Source organism: Phasianus colchicus, chromosome 12, assembly GCF_987193195.1.
Source record: "Phasianus colchicus chromosome 12, bPhaCol1.hap1.1, whole genome shotgun sequence".
NCBI lineage: Eukaryota > Metazoa > Chordata > Aves > Galliformes > Phasianidae > Phasianus > Phasianus colchicus.
In genome coordinates, this window is record NC_143447.1 from 9,992,235 (window position 1) to 10,008,249 (window position 16,015).

The 16,015-nt window shown below is 37.0% G+C and overlaps 1 protein-coding gene across 12 annotated transcripts in view; it reads left to right on the plus strand.

Annotated features, from left to right (window-relative positions):
• The window catches only part of SEMA6D (semaphorin 6D), a 610,984-nt gene that overhangs the window by 313,524 nt on the left and 281,445 nt on the right, over window positions 1-16,015 (plus strand). Inside the window, exon 1 of one of the 12 annotated variants that reach the window (XM_090148886.1) lies at window positions 14,786-14,943. The exons of the other annotated variants lie outside the window; for them this stretch is intronic. The gene's annotated coding sequence lies outside the window, so the exon portion shown is untranslated. Of the gene's footprint in view, window positions 1-14,785; window positions 14,944-16,015 lie in introns of those variants that run through there. 12 annotated transcript variants of the gene reach the window in all.

Here is a 16,015-nt window from a genome sequence, read left to right on the forward strand (position 1 = left end):
GTACAATAACGCACTGCGCTACATCTCAATTAGGGAAGTTGAAATGAAAATTAATTGTATGCAATCTGTACGCTAACTCACCTGCAACACGGTACCACCAATCCTTGGTACAACTGTGAAGGTAGCTATTTGTGAGCTCGATGGTATGTATGAATAATCTTTTTGTTTTAATGGAACTGTAGTCTGTATCACCAAGGAACCAAATGTACTCTGAGTCCTAAATACTGCTCGTGAGTCCTAAATGTATTAAGATTAGCACACATTTCCAACATACTGTGATATGTTTACCATGTGGAGATGTTGTATGAAGTCTGTTATGAGCAAATTTTCTGTTGTTTCCTGAATATAAAGGATTTAGCCAAGTGAACACCTCTTTTCCATACAGGGAAATACTCATACAAGAAAATATCTTACATTAAAATTAGATTTGGTTTTTGCATTTGTATCCCCGGAGTGCTTCAGAATTCATGAAACACTACCTGAATAAACCTGTTGAACGAGCTGCAAGAGATCCTTTATTTTTTCTTTTCACTGCAGAAGTTAACAGTCAGTGTTATCCATCAGGGCCAAATTACTTCATCCTTTTTGCTTTCTAAGCTTCGTGTTTGGCAGCACAACAGACTTTCTAGGCGTATGAAATAGGGTTGGATGGTTTGGTCTTGTCATCAAGTTTGATTTCCTGCCATCGTAATTGATATTACAGAAGAATCTAGTCTACTGGATTCTCCACTTGCTGTAGCCACAAATCACTCCTTAGCATCCTGGAAGAAATTCTGCCCATTAAAATAACTGATCAGACAAGTTGTTAAGATAGAAAGTAATACTTTAATAATGTAAAGGAATCTGCATTTCTTTCTTCTATGGCTCGTGTTGTCATGTACCTGAAATATTCTCTGCTGTACTATTGTATTTTCAGGGATGGGCATTTCCAGCAGGTTGTCGTGTTGGGCAGGAGCTATTTGTGTCTTTGTCATCTCTAAGCACTGCCATTTATTCCTGAGGAAAGATGAGTGTTCTATGTATTTCTCCCAGATCAGATCCTAGCAGCAAAAAGTATGGGCAGAGAGAGTATCTTCATTTAAAATCTTCATTTAAAACATTCTAGAAAAGCCTGATTGATTTGGTTCAGTGCAGTTATTAAAAAATGTGTGGTGATTTAGGGCCTAAACTTTTACTTCCTAGAACGTTGAAATTGTATATATTACAATATCATGAAATGGAATAAGCTTTTGTCCTCCTAGTTGTTTTGTATTTCTTCCTTTAGCCATCTCTCTTAACGACCGCTACCTGGTTTTCCTCTTACATATTCTGTAGTTGCTGGGATACATGCCATTCATAAGCCTCCTGAAACAAACTCTTTTTTGGCATTGATGAAGCTTAATGTGGTCCAATTGTACTTGCATTTATCCAAGTATTTACTTGGATTGAATTGCTAAGATACCATGTCTCTGCATCCTCTTCTCTGCTCCGCTGGAACAGAAAGAAGTCAGTCTGAATGTTGTTTCTTTTCCACTAATGTGCTATCTAGATTTAGATTCTTTTTTCAAAAACAACAGTTTTCCTCAGCAACCCAATAGCTGTTTGAGTTAAGCTATCTGCAAATTGTGCTTGGAAAGGCTGTTTCTTAAATGGAAATCTATTTTGACGTCTGTTTAAATTTTCTCAGATTTTGTTTCTTACTGAAAGCATTTTAAAACTGTCAAAAAAAAAAAAAAAAGCCACCACAACCCACAACACCACAACACCTCTTCTTTGTGTCTGTTAGTCAGGAAAGGCAAAGTATGTTAAAGAGGATTTATGAACTGTGACCACAATGAGTTTGACTGTATCTAGAAGCCATAAAATATATTTCTAAATGATATCTACCTGTTTTCAAGTTAGGATCGCTTTATTCTGATAGAACACAGTGCTAGAAACGATTTGTTCTTACTCTTTTAACCCATCAACGTGATGAGTGTGCAGAGTTCTTGGGGACACTGTCTTTAGTATTTTAAACTAAGGCAGCCTAACACTGATTTCTGAGTGATCCTGGAAGTGGTAATCCATGATTGCAAAGATGTTGGTGATTTTCTTTCAGAAATAAATTAACACTCATAGCATATTTCCTTCCTCATTCTCACATGACGTATCCCAACATAAATGCCCTTCAGAACTGGACAATATTACCTCTTTGTGTTTGTCAGGTTTAGTTCTCTTGTGTCAATAAAAACATCATCTGATTTTGTTCCATGACAATAAACTCTTGTAATAAGTGTTATTTCAAACTATGTGGTAGTTAATATATATACACGAGGTAGTACCTCTGAGTTCTCTTCCAGCAGTCTTACCTTTTTATAGTTATGCATGTGTCATAGAGCACCTGAAGTCACATTGCACACCACTGTTAAGGTAGACCTTCCAGCTTGTATGCGTACTTTCTCAGCCAAATTTGGCATTCCAACAGTTTTATTTTATTATTACTGTGTGTCAGGATAAGCTCTTGATACCATTCATGACTCAGAATACGTCTTAGGTGCCAAATAAACACAGAACAAATGTGCTGGCTGAGCCAGTAGAAGTCGAGTGTTATAAAACTGATAGCGAGAGAAGCATTAGGGAGGACCAGCTTGGTGATACCAGTCAGCAGGATAGGAAGCTGTTCAGATGGCTATTGTAATTTTATCTATTTTTTTAACAGGAATTCTTCTGAAAGGAAGCTTTGTGGCAAATAGAGAGGGAGCTTTGCAGCTGTTCCTGGGATGTGAACAGCAGCTTAAGGGGAACATGATTCCATTTGCTTCAGAAAAGCCACCCTGGGTCAGCTAAAGGAATGGTAGCCCAAAACTTGTTAGAAAAACAGCATCTGGAAGCTGAGATTTCCATTCTGAGTCCTTTTACAAAGGAGCTGAACAACATGGTGGAAAATCTGATCTTCATCAATTTTTAGAGGATATTTTCAATTAATATACACAAAGTATTTTGCACCTAAAAATATAATTTATGTATTTGACAACAGCAAATGTTGATTTTGTTTTTCATTTAGCTCTCTCTGAATTTTAACTAAGGCAGGGATCAAAACACAAGTGAGTACTCCATAACTCTAGCAAAACAGCACTTAATAATAATCAAGTTTGCATCTGGTGTAAAGACTTTTTAGTTCCCGTAAATCATGCATCTCTTCATAGGAGAAAAAAAAAAAAAAAGAAAAACGAACCCGGAACTTGAAGCAAGATGCATTAAAAGGGCTCCGAGGATTTTTATCTAATGGACTTTGTGTCTTGACTTACTGTTTTGTGTCTGTTATCACAGACGTTTTTGGGTTTTGTCGTCTGGGAGAAAGATATATCAGTTTGTTCAGTGCAAAAGTTCAATGAGCATTAGCATGCAGGAACAAATTTGAATTACATGGAACTTATCCCTGCAGCATTTTGCTTAACTTGTTTTAGATTGCAAAAATCTTTGCATTAGCTCAAAGTAAAATTTTTGTTCAAATTATGATTTTAGCTAAAATAAGATTTTCTATTTTCTCCTTCAAGACTGCTGCCATCTTGTCACTTAAGCAAAGGACGACACAGCATTCTGTAATGCAACATTATAATACAGTGTTGACTCCCTTGACATACATTCATAGTATTATTTATACTTGCTTTCATCTGGGAAAGGCTTCCCAACACACAAAGTGGCAGTAAACCTGTACAAACTAAATATCCTAGAAACCTGAACATGATATTCTAAATAATAACCTACCTTGTTTGTATCTGATGTTGTTATTTAGGAGTGGTTTGAGTCATCAAGGAATGTAAAAAGGCATCAACTGTTGTGAATTCCTCTATTTTAACTCTTCCTGGATTTTGTCTGGTGAGGCTGAAGAGGTGCTTTAGCAAATGGCTAAGTGGATTTGTATAAAAGGTCTCAGGAATCGTGGAATTGTTGCATCTCCAAGGGCTGATTGGAACTAACATCTATTTTATTACATCGGCCCACAACATCAGAGGCAGATGTTGGTGGTATGGCAACAGAGGATAAACCTTCCCACCAATACTCTGTTACATTTTGTTGCCATGCAACAGATAGCAGCAGAGGGGCAGTCTGACAGAATGGTGTCTGACCTGGATGTTTATATGAAGAAAAGGCGTGGAATTCAGTTTTTCTAAGTGGAAAAATTGGCACCCATTGACATTCATCAATGCATTCATCAATGCTTGCTGAACATTTATAGGGACCAAACAGTGATACAAGGTGGTGGATGATGCACTTCAGAAGCCATGATGGGTTGTCTCCATTGGTGCAGATTTTTACAAAAGTGGCATGCATATTCTTTTTCATCACTGGTGAAAATACATAGCTAATGGTTGTTCCTGTGCTGAAACCTAGTATTCTGTAGCTGAGAATTTGCTCTACCAAATAGTGTTATTGTGCTCTTCATATCTGTTGTAGTCTGCATGGAAATTAATAGAAGACAGTATTTTCAGAGGAAACTACATATTATGCTAATTTGGATTACAGGCTCTTTAGCTATGAATGTCATGTCTTTGACTGAGTTTCAGGGAGAAAATGTAGTAGATGAGAAAATATGACAGAGTCAAAAGAGTGGGAAGAGGGGTTAAAACTAGGTAACCACAGTTTTCACTATTTTTGTAGTTTGTTTTTGTCTTTTTGTTAATGGGGCCTTGAGCAGACATTAGAGCATCAGCTAAAAAGACTTTACTGAAAGCCCAAAAACTAAGGAAATTAAGCCCTGGAGTACAGGCAACGAACCCAAAATGTGAAAACGAAATAACAGTGCAGTGACCTAATGGATTGAAGACTTGATTCTAGCTGAGCAGGCTGGCCTTAATACAGCAAGGAACTTAAACTCATGCTCATCTTTAAGCACGTGAGTAGTCCCATCAAGTTTAAGTAGTAACAGGCTTGAATGCTTTGCTGGTTGGAGGCCAGAGTTTTGAACCTTGCAGGATTAAGCCCTAAACCAATGGCTTCTGTCAAAACTTTAATTCATTTCTAAAGGCTCTCATCTCTTCTTGCAATTCTTTATGCAATTGGATTTTGGAGAAATCTTCTTGAATGAATAAGAATTTGCAGTACTGAGCTATTCGAAAAAAGCAGAACAACGTTCATATATAAAAACAAGACTGTGTAGCCAGTAACAGTTATAAATTTATCTTCAAATGGCTGCTGCTATCCCCAGGCATATCTAGACTTCATTATTCACAACCACGATGAAAACATTAGAGGGATTGTTTTTGTTGTTTGGACTAAATATTCTATCATATTTCTTATTCTTCAGGTTCTTATGACTTTGGTTTTAATCCTGTTCATGTATTTTGTCACAGAATCATAGAATGGCTTGTGTCAGAAGGGACCTTACAGATCACCTAGTTCCAACTCTTCTGCCATGAGCTGGTTGCCCCCACCAGATCAGGCTGCTCAGATCTCTATCCAACCTGGCTTTGAGCACTTCCAAAAGTGGGGCACCCACAACTTTTCTAAGCAGCCTGCGCCTGGTTCTTACCACCCTCTGAGTAAAGTAGTTCCTTCTGATCTATCTAATCTAAGCCCCTCCTTTTTTAGTTTAAAACCACTCCCCCGTGTTGTATCACTATTAGACTGTGTCACTGAATTAAGGGAGGCTAGACCATATTCCGTGATGAAATTTGATGAGCAGTGCTGCATAGTTATGATGGCTCTTTGACCAGCTTTAATCGTGCTTTCACTGATGACTTCAATAGTGTTAGGATCTCCACAAGTTTTGTTCTGTAACTTCCTAAAATCAGAACATGGTGCCTGCTTGAAACACCTAACTAAATCTTTCAGAGATGAGTTTCCATTTGCAGTTTATCCATTGTGTCTACAATTTTATTTACCTAAAGTAAACTGCTTTTGCCTTTCGGAATACCTCTGTTCATTCTGTAAGGCGTCAATGTGACTTAACAGGGAAGCTCACGCCAAATGAAAATCATGAGTCTCGGTTTCTAAAATCCCTGCAGTACTTTCAGATCTCATGCAGAATAAATGAAATTGCTTTGTGCTAAGAGCAGTATGTCAATATTCATAAATTCGTAGCAGAGGAAGAAAGATGCCAAGGCAAGCTACTCCTAGACAGAAAAAGCAGAATCATAGAATAATTTAGGTTGGAAAAGACCCTTTATATCATCACATCCAGTCATCACTTAATACTACCAAGTCTACCACTAAACCACATCCCTGAGCACTATGTTCATATACCTCTTAAATAGCTGCAGATGTAGTGATTCCACCAATCGCTTCCCTGGTCGTGCTGGCCACACTATTTTTGATGCAAAGTGCAGCACCTGGCACTTATCCTTGTTGAATACCATATGATCAGATGCAGCCCATTGATTCAGATCCCTCTGCAGAATCTTCTACTCCAAAGCAGATCAACACTTCCACCTAACTTGGTGCACTCAAATTTCTCCTTTGAAACCTGAGATCAATGTTTAATGAGATATTCTGATGATGAAGAACAAAGTTTACTAGTGTCTGGATTACGGCCCACACAAAGTGATGTATGGGCTTTAAACATTCACTGCTCATGTATGTTTTTGGGCATTACAGAATATAATTTCCTAGAATATTTTCATGAAATTAGTACTATAGAGTCTGTAGTTCTAAAAATAAGTATTATGCATTATAGGCCTCTTTTTCCATAAAGCAGTCAAGATGATTTAATTATGCTTAAAGTTCCATATAGGAACCACTTAGGACAAAGAAGATATTAAAGTGATATATGGCCCATTTCCTAAACTTTGGAGCAAAAGAGATAGACTTTAAATTCAAACAGTTTAAACTGTTCCCAGTTCTTTTTTTATATCTAGGTTTATTCCATAGATTCTGCTAGGTGAGTTTAGATTTGCATTGGAGTAATTGAAAGCAGAGTATAAAATATAGGTATATGGAAGCAATATGAAAGATGATTCTTAAGTATCTTTTAATTGGCTTCTAATGGAAGGGACTTTGGCTGAACCTTGAAAATGTCATAAGCAAATTCTATCACAGGAGTACAGGTCTATGAATATGGCAAAGACTTTGATTCTGGCTGTTATAAATTAGTCCTTCAGCTCCCATTTATATGGCTAGTCTTTATTTACACAGCAAGTGGAACTTTTAGTCAACCTAAATAGCTCAAATGGGTTCTTCAGCAACTAGATCTACATTTGTATATTTGTGAGAGAATTCATCCAGCTGTAAGAATCAACTACAATCTGTTTTTCTGTGATAACACAGATGAGTATTGGAAGTAGGCAGGGTTTTAGTTTAGTATCAAAAAAGAAGATATCTCATTTTCAACAAGCTGAATTGCAATATTAATTTAATTATGAGAACATCCAGAATAAATACTGATGTTTTTTTTTCCTTCTCTCTATTAAAAAATGCTTGAATGTTAAGCCAGATTCTGCTCTCAAACCAGATTTATACCTGAATTACTCCATCGACACCCATGAAATTGCTCCTAATTTGAATTGGAGCCAACAAGATCAAATAAAGATTAAAAGCTCTCTTAGTAACAGTTTTATGCTGTATTTGGTGAGCTTATTATTTTATGATGTCTCTATTATAGAAAGCTCAATACCTATTTTATTTTTGGTTTGTGTGCTACAGAGCTACAGCTGCCTTTTGCTTCTCTCTGAATAACACCACCACTGTCTAGAGTCCACATACAAGTTTGTTTCTGAAAGGAAATTTGCCACATAAAGAACTGCCATCAGAGATCAGAGCAAATGACTGAATGGAGATTCATTACTCTGCAAAGTGTACATGACAAGGTATTATTTCATGTCCTGTGTTTGTACAGTATTTAGTATACCAAAATCCACAAATAAGGGTCCCAAAATTTGTCATATTCTCAAAAATGACTGCTAATTGTCTAAAGAAAAATGACTTGAATGAAAAAAGCACACATTTGCTAGATACCTATTGGCCTCTGTAAATCTCAAAAGATGTACAGAACAAAAGCCAGATTTTCCATGAAACTAATTCTGAAAGAAATCAGTGTCATGGAAAATGTTTCTCGGTTTTTCAGGAGAAATAGTCACAAGCCTTTATCTTCTCCATAAAAATTTTAGTGGAAATGGGGGGAAAGAGCAAGTTTGGCAAGAAGTAGGTTGTACCAATAAAAATTTTCTGGTGATTCAAAAGCTGAGGAGTGAGATTTTAAATGACAGTACAACCTGAAGTGGCTGAAATTAGATAAAGCTGTTTGTTTCGTAATGAATGACTGCAAATTTGCATGAGTTTAAGTGAAAGGGCTGCTTATTTTCTGTTGCTTCTATCCCCAAAACCCATGAGTTCTTGTAATGCCATTAATCCATTTTCTGCTTTGATGAAATGAATAATTACTTTCTAAGGTTCATTGAGGAAAATATGTTTTCCTTTCACAGTTAAATATATTATACTGTTTTCTTCAGACCAGACACCTCCTTTAATCACATTTTAGAATCGACTGTATTTAAACCAGACCATCCATATTAATGTTACGCCAACAGATATGTAAAAAAAACCCACCTGATTATCTTACACTGATTATCATAATAAGATACTACGGGCTGCACAGTGTCCTTATTTTCTAGACCACCTAAAGAGTGGAGCAGAAATATCCACAAGCCGATTCATAGCTCATGAAAGTCTCTAGTTACAAATTTTATTGGAAGAGAAAGAACAGGAAGTTCTTCTATAGAACAGAATAGTTCTGGAAACTATTTGAGAAGGAAACAGCAGAGAGAGAAAAAGAGAGGCAACCACACTTCTCTGAAGGGAGGGAAACAAATCCCCAGCTGCCTGAGGAACTCAGGCAGTGATAACTGAAAGACTAGGGAAAATTTTGGACAGAATGACTATTAGTTGTTCAAATGCTGGGGGGGGTGAGAGAGAAATGGAGGAAGAGGCCAGGTTGGGATTCAATTGTGAAATAGTTAACACCTTTTTTCTTCCTAGATGACAAAAGGGAAAATTGATTATTCTTATTGAAACTTTACTGTATTGAGGATCATGTGCTTGTATGAGCTTATCTGAATCTTTTAAATTTGCAAAGCCTTTTTTCTTGGCATTTGTGTAGAAGCCAAAAATTGTATTTTTTCTCTATTCCTAGGATGTATAGCTCTTTGCTGTATCAAATAATCCTGAGAGATATCACTGAAATAAATCAAGTACTTTGATTTAATGCTAAAGTTCAGAATTGTCTAGTTCTAGTCTCTACTTCTAGACAACATTGCCATCCATTCAAGTGAAGCAATATGATTTAGAGATGATACTGGCATCTTTTCAGTACATCATCTGATTTAGAACAGGCCCTTGAGGTTACACTGCTATTGATGTTGCATTTTTACTTATATCTAATCTAATGGAAAGACCCATCTGAACATGTATTTTTATGGTAGCTGCAGCTGGTGCATGCACCCAGTTTCATATCCTTGATAAAGACTCATGGGTCTACAAGACTATTCTAAATTAAAATTCACTTTTATGTCTCTTTCAGGATCATAAAAAACAAAAATACATGTAAAATGGTATTAAAAAAAAAAGAGGGGGAAAAGAAATGTTTACAGCTGTGACATAGATTCAGGGTTGTGTCTTCTCTAAAACTGTCACTAAGTCAAACTGAATAAGGAAGAGCTTAGGGAGATATTTACTTGATAGGATGTCAAAGTATTAATTCATCCTCACTGGTTGTGATGCCAATAGCATAGAGAAATAGGAAGCTCCTTTTTATTCTCCATCACCCACCCTCAAGGCAAGAGCACTCAAATCTTTTCTCTGCAATAAGGAGAGATCAGGCTTTGCACATAGTTAACTTGATGATGTTTTGATTGTCTAAAGGAAATAGCTTGTTTTGGAAACAGCCTCCAAGAGGCTATTAGCATTTTTAATTACATAGATTCTGCTTAATGCCACCCTATTTCCACTTCCCATTCTTCTCATCCTTTTTATTCCCTTGTGTGGAAATGGCATCTTCTTCCGCTCAGAAGCCTTGTTTGTGTGTTGTTAGCTTTCCTACTATTACTCAGAATTGGTCTCTGTCCTTGCTTTAAATTCTTTTAGCTTCTGCCAGGTTCTGTTATATAAATACACTTTAAACAGTGCTTTCATCAGGATGTTCTCAAACGGCAGCCATGGAGTTCTGCTTATTTTGCTGTCTTCACTGTTGTCATCTGCTGTCCAGCTTAGCACGTTCTCTGAAGAATGAAAATTAAACTCCTGGTTCTCTTATTTTCTAAAATTTTAAGTATGTTCTTTGTCATGCTTCTCCACTTTCTAAATCTGTTTACGTAGACTTCTATTTATCTTCTGTCATTGTAATGCCTCATTAGAGTTCATTTTTTCAGGCGTTGCAATGATATTGGGAACCAGAGGAGTTCGTTGGTTGTCAAAACTTTGTAACTGATATCACTGACAACTTACCACATCAACCTAAGAAAAAGGGCAAAAGATTAGGCAATATATATATATATATATGTATAAAAAACAGCACATGGTGTGCTATTGCTTTTCATATAAAAAAAATCTGCTGCCTTTATAAAGACAGATGTGTTTGGCCTAGTTCTTAATCAAAAACACAGTAAATTCACAAATACAGTCATAACGGCACATTACTTTGTGTTATTTCCTCAGTATACAGTAGTAAGAAAAGGACTGAATTAGATGTTTTCAGGGCTAAAGATGATCTAGGAGACAAAAGATCTAGTCTTGTTCCTGCAAGCTTTCTGTTTGATCCTGGGTCATTTATCTTTTTGCACATAGCTTTCCCAGGAGGTATAACTTATTGTCAGCATTTTCCCTAGCTGAAATGCCATGTATGACCACAATTGTTCCCTGTCCAGTGACAGTCCAAAGATATGTCTGGTGGGTCCAATAGTTCAATACATTTGAAGAGTTTCTGTCAACTGATGCAGGAAATCACTGTTGCGGATTCCCTTAGGAAATGAACTTGTAAAATACTGACCTCAACACCAATACTTGCATGTCCTCTTTCTTGAGGCACCTTCCAGACATGTGGGTGGATGCCAGAGAAATATAATTCGCATTGTGCTGGCTGAAGGAATAGTTTTGCTGTCACCTTCTCCGAAACAGAATGAATTAATGTTAATAAAATCTGCAGTACTCCTGGGCACTTGTTCAAGTTGTGGGTTTTTTTGTCAGTTTTTTTTTTTTCTTTCTTTCTTTCTTTTCTGTGGTTTTTGTTTGTTGTTGTTGTTTTGGTTTGTTTTTTTTTCCCTCAGATGTGAAAGATGGAAATTTTCTTTTTTATTTAGCTTTCTAAGGAGATGCCAAATCCTGGTAAAATGCAGTGTGTTGCTTTCTTAATGAAATTTACTAAATCTTGACACTGACAACTTCACTGATTCTCTTCTTGGTAGGCCTATGGACTTTGTTTTATCTTCTCAGTTCTCCATGTCAGTGGATATCTCAGATGTTTGTTGTTGAGTAGGAAGTTCAAAAAAAGGAATGTACCTAGTGCTTTTTTAAGGGGAAGGGAGAGAATTCATAACACAAGGCACATGTTGCTATGTTGGGAACATATTGGGCAGCTCTGAATTTGTGAATGTGTCACTTAAGAGCAGAGTTTCACTTCTCTGTTTCATGTAAGGCACATTCCCTTCCAGCAAGGCAGTGGTGGGTTAGTTGCAGTGCATTTGAAAGAAGCACGTGCTTCCTGGGCATGGTGTAGAGCTTTACTTTCTCCTCAGCTTTGAAAACCCATTTCCGGTTTGAATCATGAGAGTAACCACGTTCCCAAAATACCGGTGATGGAGGGAATAAGTTCTGAAAAATAATGAGAGATTAAAAAAAAATTTAGTTGTATTAGCCAGTTGTTGTAAATTGAAGTATCTGCTTGTTTCCCCGGCATTTAAGACGCCAACTACCAAGGGCGGGCATTCTTGTGAAGGTAGCTAATTAAAAAACTGAAAGCAGGTCAAAGAGACAGACCTGTGTGACTAGTGATGTTAGACTGCTGGAATATAGGGTCTCAGAAGTCTATAAAAATTTAGAAACTGCTGAAATCCTTGGGAGTTAGCAGTCCAAATACCCAAACTCTTGATTACATGATGGCAGAGTTCTATGGGTATTTTGGAAGGATGTTTTTGTTAGGATGAAATTTCTCTTTTTGTGGGAAGATTCTGCTTTCAAACTTTTCTACAACAGTGTTTGTGCTTTTCCTTTCTGGTTCACTAAGAGAAGCCGGAAGAAATATCAAAGTAGTTAAGCACTCAGATGTGATTTAAACTGCCTTTTTTGTGAGCAGCCCTGTCAGACTTCCCTTGCCAGCCGTTCTGCAAAAGTACACCCCAGTGGTACTGTGAGTTTGTGTGTTAATAATAGTTAGAGGAGAAGCCTTTGTTAGTACCGTAACTTGAAACAGATGTTAGCTGCAGACAGACAGCAAAGGAGAAGAGCAAGAGCTGCACTGCACTGTGAAGGCTTAGTTTGCTATAGGCATTCATCTGTGCATTGGTGAGGATCACTGATTCTAGTCCAATGTTTCACTTGATTCTGATAATGCAAGGAAAGTACATCAGCATCTGTAAGTGCTTCCATGGAGTCTTCCAGATGTGAACATAAATTATAGTTAAAAAGACCTGGTTTGGTACTGCACTAAGTACCTCCAACCATCGTATGTTTTGTAAGGACTCTCTTCATTCTGAGTTTGACCATGGAGGCAATATGGTAAAAAAAAAAATAGAGGAGGCAAGACCACAAACTGTTGGAGATAACTGAGTTAGATACCTATAGTCACATCTAAATGGAAGACATGTAAATTAGTGTCAGCCTCCAGGCATCCATTTTTTTACTGTGTTTGTCTAATATTTAAAAGGTTCATTTGGATGCAGCAATAGGCCTTTTTTCTGGGTCTCTTTCAAGATGGCAGAGTAGGAATAATTATTCACTTCAGGAAAGCAAATTCTGTGCAAGAAGGTTTCTAGAAGTAAAGGACAACTATAATAGAAACAGCAGTTTGCCAACATAAAAAAAATAAAAAATAAAAATGTTCATCTGTATATAATAAAATTGGTTTAAAATGATACTGTTTCGAATTATAAAGAACTCAAGTGAATACATGCATACATCTGTTTCCTTTAAGGGGAAATTTGTGATTTAAAATATTCAAAATGCATTCCAGATCTGGATCCCAGGAGCCACTGGCACAACTTACAAAACATTAGGAAATAGTAATGGGCAAAACTTGGAAGGCGTTCAGTTCAGTTTCATTTCAGATAAGCCTGCAGAAGTCAGGAGGATTGCAGTTGCGGCAGTTGAAAAGTTTGCATCTGTGAAAGGTCTGATTCAGCAAAACTCCATGCTCAGCAAAATACTTCCAGTTAAGCACAATTTTAATTATTTTCCTAAAAAGGAATAGGCTTAATCAGGTGTTTCAGAGCTTTTTTTTTCCACTACTGCCCATACTATTTTGCAATGTAGCCTGAAATACTTTAGTTTCACCCTCATGTATCAAGAAAAGAATACAGTTGCATAAAATATATAGGTTTTGTTCACCTTATTTTGAGGAAAAAATATGCATTCCAGGTTGTATTATGAAGGTAACGTGTACAATGATGGTGATCTGCAGTATTGTAAGGGACCTATCAAATATCATTGGATTGAAGGATCTAGGACAGTGTTTTCTCCTTGGTTAGGTATAGATCTTACTTGTACTGAAATATTTCATCCATCTCCTCTCTGTACGTTGTGTGATGCAGTTTCAGTCTTATAAATCAGGGTACTACTGAGATACACTATGCTGAACTGGACTTGTGCAAGTTTCTTTTTTTTTGTGTTGTTGGCAGACTTTTTTTTCAAAGAAGTATGGTTCAAATACACTTGACAAGGTGATAAAACCGTGTCCTTAGATGTCCTAGTCAAGAATATAAATTGTCAGTCAAATCATTAATTTTGACTGTAACTAAGATTTGAATTTTCCTCCTTTCCTTTGCTTATAATGTTGTGTAGGTTTGTTTAACCTTGAGACTTTCACTTGCTCTTTTAGATCTTGCTCTCTTCCCCCCCCCCCTTCCCCTTCTGATTAGTGTTTTAAAAAATAAGTCATGCAACATTTGTGTTGTAACAATTATGTCTTCTCACTTGTCATCTGAGTAGAAAAATGTTGCTGCATGTGAAATTTACCTCAATAAGCAAGTAATTTCTACAGCTTTCAAAGTGGTTTAGTTCCTGACTTTGAGAGCACAAAGTATTTTCAGCATTTGTGCTGGCATGGTTTTTAAGCAATTGTATTAATAGTCATGAGGTATGACTCTCTTGAGAGTGCATTTTTTGTCAGAAAATAAATTTGTATTCATCATCCCTCCTTTAATCTTTTAATCAGATTGTTTATTGAGTATCATTTCCTATGTTTTCTTTCTGAGACTAAAGAATGGCTGTTAACATAGTGCATTTATTAAAGTTTTAAAACACTTAAGCTACTCTTCATAAGCTTAAAAAGTATCATTCTAATGCAGGTGCATCATTAGAAGGAAAATACTTCATGATACTGGAAAATACCCTAAACCCACAGGAACAGAATCTGGTTAATTACTAAAGAATAATCTCCATCTGGTAGATCTATCTTCCCCATCTCATCCTAAAACAAGTCTCCAGGCAGTCACTGAAATGGTCTCCCTAAACTCATTGAATCTTCTATGGTTATTAGTAGTAATTATGTTGCAAAACCAGGGGAATTTTATTTAGCATGGTGGAGGAAGCAATGCCATTATTCGTTGATTAGTGTGAACAGTCTTTGACAATATGTAGAACAGCTTTGGTTTCAACCAGTGACACCTCATTATTCTGATTGCAGTTTGATTTGCACTGTTAAGAAACAACAGGAAAAAGCAATCACCCAACTCTACCTTCACCATCCCAGAATACCAGGAGGAGCACGTGTTCCACAGTATTCCAGAGGCTTCCTGCCCACAAGAAAGCAATGCCTACTAAGCTGACAAATGACTGACACCGGTTAGTAATTTGTACACTCCTTATGTGCTTTGTTGTGTTGGAAATTGATAACTAGAAGTGCATATCATTACATATGTTGTATTCTCTTAAAAGATAAATAGCGAGGGCCGTTCTGAAAGTAATGTCTCCTGTTGGCCCACGGTGTCAGAGGCAGATGGTGGTGGTATGGCTACTTATGTCTCCTCTGTGGAGGACAACTCCCACATCGGCGTACTTGGCTATGCCTGTGTGCCAGGAGTCACCGTGCAAACATGCCTGAGCTGCTGGGGCTGTGCTTTGTGGCTGTTTGGGTTGAGGCTCTAATCCGTGTGTCTGATGTAGGCAAGCTGTGTGACACCTGTGTATTTCACTACAGCCTTTCAAACCAAAGTATGTTTTGGTGCTTGGATGTGTACTGTTTTTGAGCCTGTGGAGCAGGCAGATCTGTGGTTTTGTTGGTTCATTACATTAGCATTCCCCCCAGATGTCCCCTGGGCAGAAGGGAACGTAAACTGACCTGTTTAGAGCTCTTTGCTCTGAAAGCTGTTCTGAGCTTTTATTTTCACTCAGGTTGGTGTTTTTGCAAAATGAAAATTCTCAAAAGTCATGCTAATTTTAGGATTAGTTTAATGATTAACAAATGCCTCCAATGCTTGTCCTTCTCTCTTCAAAAAGCACTGATTGGAATACTGTTTAATACTCATTTAATGTGTTTGCCATCATTTAAACAAGTAATTAGAGCACGTGGTACAATCAGTAGCCAAGCAATTGACTCCTTATTAGTAATCTTTGGGGAGAAAGGGAATGAGGACAAGGTGCTTGTATTACTGTCTGTACTAATTTGGATTTAGGAAAATTAGCATCTGTTCAGCCTATACATATTGGCAGGAGCTAAAGATAAGCTGGGAAACAAAGTGGGAGCTTAGCATGAAAAAAGATACAGTATCTTTGTCTTCCACTAATGAAAAGAAGACCTTTAAAAGCAATGAAGTTAAAATGATAAAATGTGCCTCAACTTTCAAAATTGTTTACTGGCGTAAACTCCACTCTTTGATGTTGAATTCCATTAAACTAAACAGCATCACTCTGTGTC